This window comes from Podarcis cretensis (genome assembly GCF_951804945.1).
Source record: "Podarcis cretensis genome assembly, chromosome: 9".
NCBI lineage: Eukaryota > Metazoa > Chordata > Lepidosauria > Squamata > Lacertidae > Podarcis > Podarcis cretensis.
The window spans coordinates 15,241,070-15,255,079 of NC_137178.1; the positions used below are offsets into that span (position 1 = coordinate 15,241,070).

Consider the following 14,010-nt stretch of genomic DNA (forward strand, 5'->3'; position numbering starts at 1 on the left):
GAGGCCCAAGGTTGGGAAACACTGACTTAACTAACAGCACTTGAGATGTGTGTGAAATAGGATTCTAGCAAAGGTGATGAGGCCTGCGACTCCCTAGTCCTTGAATCCTGCTAACAGGAAATCCAAACTTTGTAACTGGAATAAATCATGCAACTTTAGGAAAATAGCACCCAGTTTTATTGCAACGTAATTTTATTTCTCTTGCTGCTTTGGAATCTCCTTCTCCCAAATTAGGGATTTTTCCCAAGTGTCATGGCATAAGTGAGGATGGTGTAGGCTCAAATATCAGCAGATGCTCTCAGCAGGTGTACTGTATAAAGGCACAGAGATGAAGCGCTGGGCAGTATGAAAGGAAACTTGTCTTTATGAAGAAGACCCATACCAGAACCCACATTCAGATAGCAACAACTTTCCACACATCTTCATGTGCCCCTCCCTCCCTACAACCACAAGGGTTACTGATCAGCTCTTACATTTTAAACTAGCATAAATACTTGGAAGCAAGATAGGGAAGGGATTTGCACAGAGAGAGTTTGCGTATCACAAGACCTCTTAGCACAGAGTACATCTTTGTGTGTGCTCGGTAAATAAAGGTATGTTGCACTCCACTCTAATATTTTCCCTAAGTGTAGTACTTTACCTTTTCACATTGGAATGAATGGAGAAGTGCATTCAGGAACACCACTGACATGTGTGCTAAACCTACCCACTGAATCTTGGCTGCACTAGCAGCATGGAAGAATATTGGGAGGCTGTCAGGGAACAATTGGCCATTACATTCACACACACGTTATGTAGATGACTGAATATTGCCATACTGGGTATACGCCAAAGCTGATTGGTCCCAGCCTTCCTGAAGACTCCTGCAAAAGGAATCGGAAATAGACTGCAAGCATGGTGGTTAATAGCTGATTTGTTTGCCATTTGACTATGCATCTTGTGATGACAGGCGCTTAGGGTAGGTATAATTTGAAACTGCAAAATGAATAATTAAGGTACCCATCCTAGGGGCATCCCAGGTGCCTGAGATGTTTCCAGCTATAATTGCAGGTGTTGTGGAGCATGGCTGAAATGACATCATCCCTACTATCCTCTTTCCTTAACTCCGAGAGTCATGGTAAACAAAACCTGACTTTCTCTTGTTCTGTTCAGTGTGCGAATTAGCAGACAGGTGATCCCTTAATGCAGGTGTGGGGAATCTTCAACCCTCCAGATGTTGTTGAACTACAACTCCCATCAGCCCCAGTAAACATGGCCAATGACCAGGGATGATGGGAGTTGTGCAAACATCTGGAGGACCAAATGTCCCTTACACCTGCCTTAATGTAATCCACAAATCCCACTCCTCCTTGTCTTGGCCAAATCATTCTGCTCCAAAACCTTCTATAAACAGTAGCTAAGATGGCTGATATGAAAGATATGTGGATGCTTTCATTCCACCGCATTGTAATTTCAGCATGACTTTTCCTGAAGTAAGTACTGTATATAGGATGTCTTGTCCCTATCCAAAGGGGGAGCTGATTTGTATCCCTAGACCATAGTTTTAGAGCTGCTGTGCTTAAGGTACCCTTTCTCTGTTTGAACTGGCTGTCTTAGACCTCACCAGGCAAATCCTTTTGTCTAGGCCCAGTCCTCAAGGAATCCTTGGCTGGCTCTCAATATGTCTCCCCATGACTTGAGCCAGCTGATTCCATATATGGCAGAAGGTTCCAAAACAGTCAGACCTGGATATGTGTGAGGTGTTGCTGCAGTTCATTTATTGTCCCAGAGCCCACCACTAAAGCAATAATGCATACCCACTTTTGCAAATCATGCGAGTGCTTGAGAAGGGATTACTGTTCTGTATCCACAGTGCACAAACATCACCAAAACACTTCAGGAAAATAAAACCCAAGTAACAAGCTGAGAAGGTTAATTAGAATTGCTACGGCCCAAATGTCCCATCGCATTATGCATTGCCTAGTTACTGTAAATGTTTTCTGCCTTATTTATGTGCGTGAATGATGCTTAGTCCTTAGTTTAAGAGTTATTAACCTCAAAGGGCACGTTTGTCCACTTTCCACTAATAAGAGCTGTTGCAGCTCTGCTGCTTGTGTCTTTGTTTGGAAAGCAAGAAAGGCTATTCTGCCATTTGTCACAGTTCTGCTCTGGCTTTGTGCAGCCTTGTTATGTTGAATGAATTTGGAGCATCCGCAGAGGGTGACTTTGCATTGCTCACCCTTTTCGCAGTGTGGAAAGTCGGCTCAACCTTTCGAATGCAAAATAAAGTAGCAGTCCTCAACTGACAGCCAACAACTGAGTTTCCATCAAAGGATTTGGTCACGGACCAGTCTATCGGGTGCTAAGGGAAAAAGTAAACTTTGCAGCGAAATGTACCGTGGCATAAAAGCTTCATTAGATGAGTCCTTTTGGCATATTTGCGCACCAGTGGTTTCTGGTGCGGCTGTTTCAAACTGTGAAGCCACGGGGGCAGGGCAAATATTGTTCCCCTTGAACAGGAATGATTGTGAAGAATGCCAGCGCTTATACCTTTCTCGGCCGCAGTCTCTGCTAACTTCCTTGACTGCACAATGACAGACTTTGGTCATGGGAGAGAAGCAACATTGGGCATGACATCTCAGAGCCAGATCAGTTAGAGATGCGATTCCCTCTGAATTTTTCTCAGAACAAACCTAGTTGGGATAGCATGAAGGGCACTGTGGCAATAGTACAAAGTGTTGTCTTCTTCCATCCAGTTCTGAATGGCACCGGAATATGCAAAGTAAACATGAGCTGGGAAACGCTGGACAGAGTTGAATAAAAAATAGATGGTCAGGAGAGTGAAAAGGGATGGTTCAGAAGAAACACTTTTATTCCTTGGGAAAGTAGATTTGAAAAACGGGGGGGAGTGAGAGAGACCTTTGAAATGTGTTGACATGGCTATCACTGGAGGCTGGAAAGTTGGGCAAGGAACAGACTTCGTTGAGGAGCAGGTGCAAGAAATACCCTTTTTTTTGCAATTAAGGAAACTGGCAACCTCTGTGATTGTGCAACTTCCTCCCTTCTATATTACCCAGTGGCTTGGCCCATGCAGAGCTTGTCTGAGGCCCAGGGTGGGAGCCTTGTTAGGTTACAATCCCTTATAAACAAAGTTATAAACCCAAACAAAAAGGCAGCTGTTTCCTGGGTGCCCGTCCTGCTGACTGGCTTAGCCTTCTGAGGCCCAGGGCAAGTGTACCCGGCTTCCCCTCCCTTCTGCGTGGGCCTGTCAGTGACCATACCTACGCTCTCCCTCTGCCCCAGTCCCCACAAAATCTTGGAAGATGGTCTAGAACGCAAAGGTTCTGAATTTGGAGTAGGACATCTAGCACAGCTTTAATCGAGTTATTATCATGGGTGGCAGTCAACTGAGTGTTACTCAGAGCAGACCTATTGAAATTAATGGACTTAATCATGACTATTCATTTCAATGGGTCTATTCTGAGTAAAACATAGTTGAATTTTGCTGTGTGGTACAGTGTGGGATTTACATGGAGGAGGTCCCAGGTTGAGTCCCTCACAACGCCAGTGAAACGAATCTCCTGGCAATCAGAGCGGACTAGCTTTTCCTCAACTTGGTGCCCTCTGGATATTGTTGAGCTGGAACTCCAGCCAACCCCAGAGGAGCGTAGCCACTGGTTGGGGATTATGGATTATGTCTAGAGGGCACCAGGTTAGATAGGGGAGGCTAAGTAGACTGACACTGTGTCAAGCAGCTTTATAATGAACCATTGTTCCAGCATTCAGGACTGCACTGCTTGTTACATTTCTTATCTCCTTGACTTTGGAATGTCTAGAACACTCTTCTCACCCTTTTCTTTGCAAGTCTGTGCTGCTCATAGCTTGTTCGCAGGCTATGACCCATCTTGGTAACACGAGAAGAAAGTTGTCCTGGTGCAGTTTGGTGTACCTTAATGACCTTTCCAGCTGTTCATCAAGTTCACAAACCTAACCCAGGGTTGCGGGAGGTTTAGCAAAGACATAGAACCCAAATCTGGCCCCTTTCTGGGGCAATTTTAGTCTTGTAAAATAGACCCTGGGCTAACTTTGCTGCTGCTGCTGCTGCTGCTCAAGTTATTTTTTACAGTCAAGTACTGGAAATAAAAAGGGATGCGGGTGGCGCTGTGGGTTAAACCACAGATCCTAGGACTTGCCAATCAGAAGGTCAATGGTTTGAATCCCCGCGACGGGGTGAGCTCCTGTTGCTCGGTCCCTGCTCCTGCCAACCTAGCAGTTCGAAAGCACGTCAAAGTGCAAGTAGATAAATAGGTACCGCTCCAGCGGAAAGGTAAACGGTGTTTCCGTGCACTGCTCTGGTTCGCCAGAAGTGTCTTAGTCATACTGGCCACATGGACCCGGAAGCTGTACGCCGGCTCCCTCAGCCAATAAAGCGAGATGAGCACCGCAACCCCAGAATCCAGTCACGACTGGACCTAATGGTCACGGGTCCCTTTACCTTTTTTTTTACTGGAAATAAAAGTCACTTCCCTTTTTCTTTTCTATGTTATGAACGTTGTTTGCATCCTCTAGTGTTCTGGGGGGTTGCAGTATTTGTATCCAACAAGAATTTTGACTGCCAGGTGGACTGCTTGTTTTTCCCTACTGCCAGCTTTTTTAAAGATACCATCCATCTGAGCCATATACTGTGTGTGAAAGAAGTTCTAGGTTTGAATGCTTGGTCACTTCTGCAGTTGCACCCCAGAACTGCAAGGCAGGGGTGGTGCTGAGGTGGGTTCTACCTGAACCTTAGAGAGGTAGAAACTGTGGCCAGTGGCTTGACCTTAATAAACGATGTGGAGGGTTTTCAGAAATTCAGTATAAAGATATACATGGATGATTTATATAAAGACTACTAGCCTGTTTTGTGAAGCTGTTGGAAGGATCATTGAGATGATTTATGCATTTGATTTGGATGCTTTTAAGGTGCAGGGCCCATTTCTTAATATATATAGATGTTCAGTTTAAATGCTTTGTTACCTGTTCAGCATTAGCCACTAGGTGGCAAACCAAACAGAAAGGTGCTACGTCGCTTCCAGAGAGCATCTGAAGTCAGGCTTGGATAGGGAAATAAAGTTTCAATGCAGAAGTGACTTGTTGCTCCAGTGCTCTCTCTGTGGGCTGCACTGGGCCAAAGTGTTTCTTTGAAATTTCACTAGGAGTTTGGGTTCTCTTACTATTCGTTTGTTGTACAGTGGTACCTCTGGATACACACACCTCCAGTTGCGTATCCTTCAGGATGCGAACACAGCAAACCCAGAAGTATTTTTCTGGGTTTTGTTGCACACGCATGCACAGATGTGGTCCCTCCGGTTGTGGAAACCTCAGGATTTGACTGGAGCTCCGGAATGGATCCCTTCTGCAACAGGAGGTATCACTGTATTTCCTTGGTGGTGAGAGAAGTTGAAGTGGCCTAGGGTGTGCTTGATTGTCTTTGGTTGGCTGTAGTGAGATTTGGTTTTGTATGTGAGTGGTGTGTGTGTGTGTGTGTGTGTGTGTGTGTGTGTGTGTGTGTTTCTGAATCAGGTTAGCCAGACAGATTCTTATGCTGTCAGCGGAGTCCTGGTGTTGTCTTGTTGGGCTGTGTATGTGATAAAGGGGAGCCATACCCACACATACACTAAGTAGAAAAATAGAAGCATAACCACCTGACCCCACCCCACTCGCCATTCCCCTCTCCCCCTCTTTCCCCCTCTTCTCTTCCTAACCTAACACTGTATGTAACACTAACGTCTCACAACAAATGTAACTGATCTGTAGAAAACACAACTTAAAAAAAGAGACAATGCACATATATTTGTAAACTAAGAAATCTTTAATAAAAATATATTTTAAAAAAGAAAGAAAAGAAATTTCACTAGGGGGGTTGTGTCCTCTCCGGAATGAATTGGAAAGCATTGGAATTGGTTTTGATATGTAGTAATTATGTCTGACATGTGTGTGTGGGTGTTTGGGTAGGATTCTATTAGCCATGATCGCTATCTTGAGTTTGTTTGCATCTGAGTACCAGTTGGGGAGAGTGTTATACAGGGTGGCCCAAAAGTAGTTGAATCAATGAAATTGATCACAACAGATTATATGGGTAAACATAACTGACACACTCAGTTAAATTTCGGGCTGGCTGTTGGAAAGAATAATGTGGCAGTTGGAAAGAATAAAAGGGTTGTTTTTCTTTACTGATATTGTGAATGATGAGAACTTGAGTCAAGAAGAAAGAAAGTAGATTCTATAGCAATATACCCACTTTTGTGCAAAAAGTTATCCATCGGGGCCAGTGCCAGATTTATGTATAAGCTAAATAAACTATAGCTTAAGGCCCCACTCTTGGACCCCCAAAAAAAACTGTAAAGGGGAAAAAACCTGTATGTACTTTGATAAAATACATATTTTGTTATGTGTGAATGTCTTTAGGATACCTATTAGGTCCATAAATTACCATATAGCATATATTCAACACAAAAAACAGTGACAATTTGTTGTTGACAAAGGTCAGCTGGACATATAAAGGGCCCCATTACCTTCAGTAGCTTAGGGCCTCATCAAACCTAAATCCGGCCCTGATCAGGGCAACCAATGCGATTCAGACCCATGACCAGGCATGAACCCAGATAGATATGGGCCAAGATAGTCTGTTTCAACCATGAGTACTTGCAGTTGCTGCACCATAACCCTCACAAACCAATGGGTCCAGGGGTGAGCAACTCCAGGAAGAACTTCCTTTTCTCCTGCTCAGGACTGGTTAAGTATACTTTTTATTGCTTGGTTTAGAAAGAGGTGATGCTCTAGATTCTATTCCAAATAGGGGTCCCTGTTCTTCAATCCATGTCTTGCTGTCACATGCCAAGGCTTTATACACAAACTCTGTGGCTGTCAGGTAGGTTACGGACAATGCAGTTTAGCGTTGACGTGTGCAGTAGCGAATATTACTGCACCAGGATGAAAAAGATACAGTTCATTTTGTTTCCATTGATTTCATTCCTCCCATCTCTTGCCACGTTGATCTCTGGCCTGGTGTGAAATAAAACAAAAAAAGATGATTGCTTGTGTTTTGATCTCCCATCAGTCTCTAGAAATAAAAGTATGGGTCACAGACTGGAAATATTTGGCAAAAATGAGATCCAAGATGGAAAGGGCAGCACTAAATATCTCTAAGTAGACAAGAAGTTGCCTGTACAGGGATCTGTAGAAAAGGCCCATTGAGAAACAGTGATGCGTGAACTTGGTATTTTCTTTTTAAAGCCATTCTTTTATGGAACAGGAAATGAAATGTGACCCCGTTCAACAGTCAAGAGTGAAATTAACTGGGTTGTAAAACTGATTCCTCTTCCTACACTGTCCATGCTTGCACCACAGACATCTCTCCTCTTTGGTTTCTGAAAAGTGCTGCAAGCCAGCTCATAGATCAGCAATGGAACATATGCCACCCTTGGGTTTTACTGTCATTGAATGTGTCTTGTTGAGTTGGCATGATTTTTTTTTTTGGGGGGGGGAGTGAGCAGGTTGCCTTAAAACACTTCTTCTAATCCATACTGGGAAAACATTAGCACAAAAGCATAATTGCGCCACACAATTCATGGGCGCAAGAAAACAAAGGTGGGGTTGGATGTTTGATTGGTCAGCATCCCACACAGTAGGGTGGGCTAATTTCACGCTGTTGAGGGAAGCCCCAAGGAAGAGAGGAAGAATGAGAGGAGGAAAATGGGGGCAGGGATGGAGCAATGGAAGGAGATGGCAGGGGGAAGCCCTCTGCAAGCACTTGATTGCAGGAGATTGCAGTGTGGTAGAGCTCATTCTTATGGTTCCATAACACACACACACACACACACACACACACACACACACACACACACACACACTGCTTTTGGAACACCTTCACTTTAGAGATGCCACTGACCCTACAATGCTTTCCACCCTAGGACAAAGCTTTTCAGTCTGTCTGGACATTTTAAGTTGGTCAGTTTCTTCTGCTGTATCCCATACCATCCAACATTTCTCCAATAAAAATAGGGGCTGATAATGATGATGATGATGATGATACCCCGCCCATCTGATTGGGTTGCCCCAGCTAGTCCATAATAAAACACAATAAAACATTGAACATTTTTATTTTTTAACTTCCCTATAAAGGGCTGCCTTCTGATGTCTTCTAGAGGTAATATAGTTACTTATCTCCTTGGCTCAGGTATCGCATAACTCCATACCCTCCAGCATTTCTCCTATGAAAATAGGGACGTCCTAAGGAAAACTGGGAGATTCTGGGATCAGATCAGAAACTGGGATGGGCTTCTGTAAACCTGGAAAATGGGGACATTTGAAGAATCTGGCATCCTTGATGCCTTTTAATGCTGTTTGTTATTGCATTGCATTGCATTGCTTTCCCTATACTTTATGGTTGCACGACCATTTGTCATATCTTTATTGTTCACTGCCATGATATAAGAGCCCACGGTAAGCCTGGTGGATGAGGACGATGGCCCATCTAATCCATCACCCATCACTCACTGTGGGTAGCCAGATGCCTGTGGGCAGCCGGAAAGCAGGGCCTGATAGCAGCAGCACTCTCTTCCTCTTGTTATTCACAGCAACTCGCATTCAGAGGCATCTTGGGGCTAAAACATAGCCATCATTGCCAGCAGCCTTTGATAGCCTTATTCTCTTTTGAAGAAGGGTGGTTTATTCTTGATGAATAAAATGGAAAATAAAGTGACAAGGGTTAAGGGTTTTTACGCAGCACGAGCACCTTGGATTGTCCTTTTGGGAGCATGTTCTTCCCTTTCCAGTTTTATGTGCTTCTCTTGCGTTCCAGTCATTATACTCAATGCACATTTTAGCACATTCAGTGTGCTTTCAACCTTGCTCGTAAGGCATCTGAATTCCACATCTGGGCCCTGATTGTGCAGAGAGGCCAATGCAGAGAATTACTTGCACACACACACTCGCACACGTGTGCGCACCCCAGCACCCCAAACCCAGAAAAACACAGAGGAGACGGGGTCTTTCATGTATGACGGGAGGGTAATGCTTGGTGTGATGTATAGCAAGGAGCCAATTCATTGCCATAAAGATAAATGGAAGCTTTAAAAAATATGGGGCGAAGCTATTGGGTAGCTTGCTAGATAAGCACTAAATATATTACAAGGCATAGCTGGTCGATATTTAAGAGATTAATTTTCAGCCTCTTAAATTACAGCTATTACAAGAAGACATATATTAACTGTGCTGTCTTTGGCCCAACAGGCAGGTGATTTTTGTGTGTTTGTGTGATGTGCTTAGCGGTAATCTGCCCCAAGCCACACAGTCAATTACAATTTAGAAGTAGAACACAAAGATGAGGCAATTTTGATTGGGCTCCTATTGCTTAAATGGCTTTTTAACTTTCACTCAGAGTAAATGTTTATTGGACATTGCAGAAGTATGAATATGAGGCACTTTTCTGTTTTGCAGTAGGATTTTAAGAGGATTAAGAACTCGATTTTCCCCTCCCCAAAAGCCTTTTCTCAGGTGTAATGTATGCTCCAGCTCCAGCATTATCATGGAGGTACAGCCCTTAGAATATTTCTGGGTTGCTAGCATCTTAACATCTAACCAGGCACCTGCAGAGTGCACCATCTTAGCCCTGAACAGTACCCTAGAATGGGGAATACATGTGACGCTAGGCAGCTTTTTAGTGACAGAAAGTGGTGGACCTTAATTGGAGGTTTTGAAACAGAGGTTGGATGGCCATCTGCCGAGGACTTTTTAGCTGAGATTCCTGCATAGCAGGGGGTTGGACTAGATGACCCGTTGGGTCCCATCTAAATCTACAATTTATTGATTCCATGATTAGCACCTGTGTAGGCTACAAGAACGCACAACACCATCATTGCAGCCCCAGGACCAACTTTGTTTGCCATGCACCATAGGTGCTTTTGCTCTCTCTTGATCTCATCCATGACTTATAGGTGTCAAATTCTGCAGAACCGGAGAGCCCTTGAGTTGCGCCCCCAAAGTTCAGTATGGTCAGACTTGCCTGGAACTCTGTTATTTCACTTTCATTTCATTTCTGCTCCTGATTTCAAACCAGAAAAATTCCAAGATGGCTTGTATTAAATATAAATAAAATGCAAATACCCAGGGCCGGTTTTGGTTCTATCCATTTCTCATTTTTCCAGCCTAAAATACAGTTCCACACATTTTGGAGCAGTTTGCCATTCAAAATCAACTCATGAAAATTAATCAGCACTTTAGTGCAAATTTCTCCTAACAAACACATCTTTGTATGAAGTTTTGATTGGAGTAAACATTTTTTGCAAGCCAATCTCTAAACGTTACAAGCAGTTTTTGTATGTTATTATCTCCAAAACCTTCATTTTTATGCACACTTTCCCCTAACATATGTATTTTTTGAAACATTGTTTGGAGAGCTGCATTACAACATCCAGATCAGTGCAACTTTTGAAGGCTGTGTTTCAGTTTTCATCTTGGTTCAGAAAGTGCAAATTTGACAGATCCGACTTTCAACATGCACCGAATCAAATTTCCTCTCCATTTTTGCTCCAGGGTAATATAGCACCCCAACTCAATGAACCATGACATTATAGAGTTGGAAGTGACTTTGGCGGTCATGCACACCAACCTCCTTAGCATATGAATCATGCAACTGCAGCATCCTTGACAGGTGGTCATCTAGCCTCTGCTTAAATTCTACCAGTTAAGGAGAGCCCATTACCTCCTGCAGAGGGATCTGTTCCATTCTCATTAGGTCAGTGCAGCTGCTCCCAATTACTTTCATACCATCTCACTTCCCCATGTGCCGGCAATTGGACGGTTGGTTGCCAGCGGCACACTCTTTCCTCACTTCCTCTCAGGATTGCAGGTCTTTTTCACTGTCCAAAAAATGAGGGAAGGATGAGCCAGGTGGAGCAGCAGCAGCTGTACTTCAGGTGAGCTGCTGAGTGATAGCATTTAGATGTCCAGGAGGGGAGGGGAGCTTGCTGTTGCAGGTAGTGGAAGCAACCTGGCTTCCTTCCTCACAAGCCTGACTCATCTCTGCCTCTTGGCCATCCTCCACTCCATCCTCTGCTTCTGCACCGCTATCTGCCGCAGACTCTTCCTGCTCACTAAATCCTGCTACCTCTTCAGCTTCTGTTACCTCCGCCTCCCTGTCTGCTTACTTTTCTCCTTCTGACCACTCATCATTGTCCCACTACCAATCCATGTGATCCCTAAATGACTGGGATGACAGAGCCCATAAGGTGAAAATGTTGAGTTGCAGAGAAGGCCATTAAAAAAAACGATCAAGGAAATAAATTTTTTTTGGGGGGAGGGGCCCGAATAATCCCTCCTTTACCTGTCCACTGTTTCCTGTCTCTTTTTGCAGTTCATTGTCTTCAGCTTCTTGCTTGCTAGGTAAAGGTAAAGGTACCCCTGACCATTAGGTTCAGTCGTGGCCGACTCTGGGGTTGCGGTGCTCATCTCGCTTTACTGGCCGAGGGAGCCGGCATACAGCTTCTGGGTCATGTGGCCGGCATGACTAAGCTGCTTCTGGCGAACCAGAGCAGCGCACGGAAACACTGTTTGCCTTCCCACTGGAGCCGTACCTATTTATCTACTTGCACTTTGAGGTTCTTTCGAACTGCTAGGTTGGCAGGAGCAGGGACCGAGCAACGGGAGCTCACCCCGTCACGGGGATTCGAACCGCCGACCTTCTGATCAGAAAGTCCTAGGCTCTGTTGTTTAACCCACAGTGCCACCCGCATCCCTTAATGCTTGCTGCATGGACCCAAACTGGGTTTTGCCTCCCAGGTCTATTTGAAGGTTGCTCTGCCACTGTCTGAAAGGACTTTATGGATTTCTTAAGCCTATTAAGGAGCCTTTATATCTTATCTCTTCCTCTTTCCTTTGCCTCCTGTGGGATTTGAAGTGCTGCTGATTTAATACGTCTTTTGCCAGTTGCTCCCTATTGCTTTAAATAAGGTGCAAGTGCCACATTACAAACAGGGACTGCCTCAGAGGCAGTAATTTATGCTAACCATACAGGAAGCAGACCGTTTCAGAGATCTATGTGTTTACAGTTTTGAACCAGGGAGTCATTTGTACCACAAGGGCTGGCAGTTTTTCACATCCCAGGGGAGACTGAAGTGCTGACCAAACTGCTAATATAGTTAGTGGGGTTTGCGTTAGTTGAGAGCTCTGCTGGTGGAGGAATTTCCTTTTATGAAAAGCATGCATTCATTGCCTTGGAAGGCAAAAGCAGGTGGAGATGAGTAATGTGGGCAGTGCTATTCTTCTCGAAACAGAAATGCCTGGACTCACCTTGTTCTCTTACCATGGCAATGGTGCACACCTGAGAGAGAGGTGCCGGGACTGAGTTCTGGCAAGTTCCAGCTGGAAAAAAGCTCTGGGTGAGGGAAATAAAAGTGGTTAGAGGAGGAAAAGCTCAGAACTAAAGAAGAAGAAGCTGAAGAAGCAGAAGCAGAAGCAGAAGCAGAAGCAGAAGCAGAAGCAGAAGCAGAAGCAGAAGCAGAAGCAGAAGCAGAAGCAGAAGAAGAAGAGGAGGAGGAGGAGGAGGAGGAGGGGGAGGAGGAGGAGGAGGAGTTTGGATTTGATATCCCGCTTTATCACTACCTGAAGGAGTCTCAAAGTGGCTAACATTCTCCTTTCCCTTCCTCCCCCATAACAAACACTCTGTGAGGTGAGTGGGGCTGAGAGACTTCTGAGAAGTGTGACTGGCCAAAGGTCACCCAGCAGCTGCATGTGGAGGAGCGGAGACACGAACCCGGTTCACCAGATTACGAGTCCACCGCTCCTAACCACTACACCACACTGGCTCAGAAGAACCAGAAGAACTGGTTGGATCTGTTGATGTGTGAACAATCCACTCTTGGGTTTCCATTTCTTTCTGCACCAGAGTTCCTTTTACAGAAAAGTTCTCCCTCATCTTTTACTTCTTTACAGCAACAGCATTCTAGCTATCTCTTAGTGAAATTCCCATAGCAGGAAAAAACACCGTTTGGTTCTTTTTCTCAGAGTCTTTATTATTTACAAAACTTTACACTGGTCATTAAAAACAACAACAACAACAACAATTTATTATTTATACCCTGCTCATCTGGCTGAGTTTCTCCAGCCACTCTGGGCGGCTCCCAATCGAGTGTTAAAAACAATACAGCATTAAATATTAAAAAATTTCCTAAACAGGGCTGCCTTCAGATGTCTTTTAAAGATAAGATAGCTGCTTATTTCCTTGACATCTGATGGGAGGGCATTCCACAGGGCGGGTGCCACTACTGAGAAGGCCCTCTGTCTTGTTCCCTGTAACCTCACTTCTCACCGTGTATCTGAAGAAGTGTGCATGCACACGAAAGCTCATACCAAGAACTAACTTAGTTGGTCTTTAAGGTGCTACTGGAAGGAATTTTTTTTGTTTTGACTATGGCAGACCAACACGGCTACCTATCTGTAACTCACTTCTCACAATGAGGGAACCGCCAGAAGGCCCTCGGCGCTGGACCTCAGTGTCCGGGCTGAACAATGGGGGTGGAGACGCTCCTTCAGGTATACAGGACTGAGGCCGTTTAGGGCTTTAAAGGTCAGCACCAACAGTTTGAATTATGCTCAGAAACGTACTGGGAGTGAATGCAGATCTCTCAGGACCGGTGTTATATGGTCCTGGCGGCCACTCCCAGTCACCAGTCTAGCTGCCGCATTCTGGATTAATTGCAGTTTCCGGGTCACCTTCAAAGGTAGCAAATAAAGCAACATCAACTTTTTCTCTTTTAGCCATCCAGCCAGAGACCTAATGCCTACTCATTCACATTCTCATTTGCACTGACCCAGACTTAGTTGACCACAGGCCCTAATACGGACACCTGTTGCTGGGGAAATTTTCTGTTGCCTAGCAACTTCTTCAAGGCCATTTTCAAGTTTCTTCTAGAATATTCCAACAGGATCAGGCCAGTGGCTCAACCAGTACAGCAACCTGTTCTCACAGTGGCCAACAAGATGCCTTACGTA

At 44.6% G+C, this 14,010-nt stretch overlaps 1 protein-coding gene and 1 long non-coding RNA gene across 7 annotated transcripts in view; one reads left to right on the forward strand and one right to left on the reverse strand.

Annotated features, from left to right (window-relative positions):
- The window catches only part of ARHGAP24 (Rho GTPase activating protein 24), a 415,806-nt gene that overhangs the window by 279,185 nt on the left and 122,611 nt on the right, over nt 1-14,010 (forward strand). The window lies entirely within an intron of this gene.
- LOC307224483 lies at nt 9,238-12,420 on the reverse strand. Its single transcript, XR_013842570.1, has 3 exons — nt 12,310-12,420; nt 10,724-10,880; nt 9,238-10,094 (listed from the first exon to the last, which is right to left on the reverse strand). It is a non-coding gene; the product is annotated as an uncharacterized lncRNA (long non-coding RNA).